At 41.5% G+C, this 1,155-nt stretch overlaps 1 pseudogene; it reads right to left on the bottom strand.

Moving 5' to 3' along the window:
* Positions 1 to 8: 8 nt before the first annotated feature.
* LOC104983681 lies at positions 9 to 484 on the bottom strand (annotated as a pseudogene).
* Between the last annotated feature and the right edge of the window lie 671 nt (positions 485 to 1,155).

Genomic DNA, 1,155 nt, shown 5'->3' with positions numbered 1-1,155 from the left:
AAAGTGAACAGTATCACCATCAACACACTTCAAGTCAAGGTGACAAGGCCAGCCTTGGTAATTGTGGTGTTGGTGAGGATGGTAGAATAGCATAGAGGGTAGCAAATGGCCGCATAGTGATCCAGAGCCATAAGCATGAGCACACCAGACTCCATACCTGTCAGCATGTGGATGAAAAACATCTGCACAAGGCATTAAAGTCAATCTCTTTGAGGCTGAGCTGAAAGATACACAACATATTGGGAACAAATGAAGTGTACTCACTAATATCTATAAGGGGCAGTAAGACTAGGAAGTAGTACATGGGCAGATGCAAGGCTTCCTCATGGCTGATGATGTATATGAGCCCACAGTTCCCCACGACAGCAGTGATGTACATGAAGCAGAATGGCAAGGAGATCCAAACATGTGCAGCTTCTAGCCCAGGAATCCCATTCAGGATGAAATATTTAGGTGTCAGGCCGGAGCTGTTGACTCTATGCATGATGGTCAATGGCAAAGCATGTTACTTTTGGTTCTAATGAATATGTCCTGCACAAGAGACAGTAGTAGATTGTTTTTAGTCAGAGACAAAAGACGAATGAATATTTTTCACAATAAATAATACATTTCGGTGAAAATTAGCTTTTTACACCCAGATGTGTTGTTTTATCTTGCTGAGGGGACTTGAGTCTGTTATTGAATCAAAAGAACGCATAGTGCAAGCATAGCAAAGACCTGGTCTTTCTTACTTTCATACCATAAGCTCTTTCTGTATGTTCCCAGTCATATTGCCAGACCATGCACTAGTACTTGCTTCTGTCCCATTGATCAGTTTCCAGATAATGGACCCTATTTTAATAACACTGATTCTATCAACTTCTCATATACTTTCCCTTCTTCCACATGGTCCTTCCAGGTATGTCCACTGGATTATAGCCATTTAAATTGTGTAAGAATTTACTTATTGCACACATATATTATGAGGTGAACATAATCTCTCTACAAGTCTGGATATTCCAAGTTAGAATAATCAGGGACAAAAATTTGGCAGGCTTAAAATTACATCAGATCAGATCAGATCAGTTGCTCAGTCGTGTCTGACTCTTTGCGATCCCATGAATTGCAGCACGCCAGGCCTCCCTGTCCATCACCAACTCCCGGAGTTCACTGAGA

The sequence above is a fragment of the Bison bison genome, unplaced genomic scaffold (assembly GCF_000754665.1).
Source record: "Bison bison bison isolate TAMUID 2011002044 unplaced genomic scaffold, Bison_UMD1.0 scf7180017863174, whole genome shotgun sequence".
NCBI classification, from domain to species: domain Eukaryota; kingdom Metazoa; phylum Chordata; class Mammalia; order Artiodactyla; family Bovidae; genus Bison; species Bison bison.
Note: the sequence above shows the minus strand (reverse complement) of the source record. Positions and strands in the feature narration are given on the sequence as shown.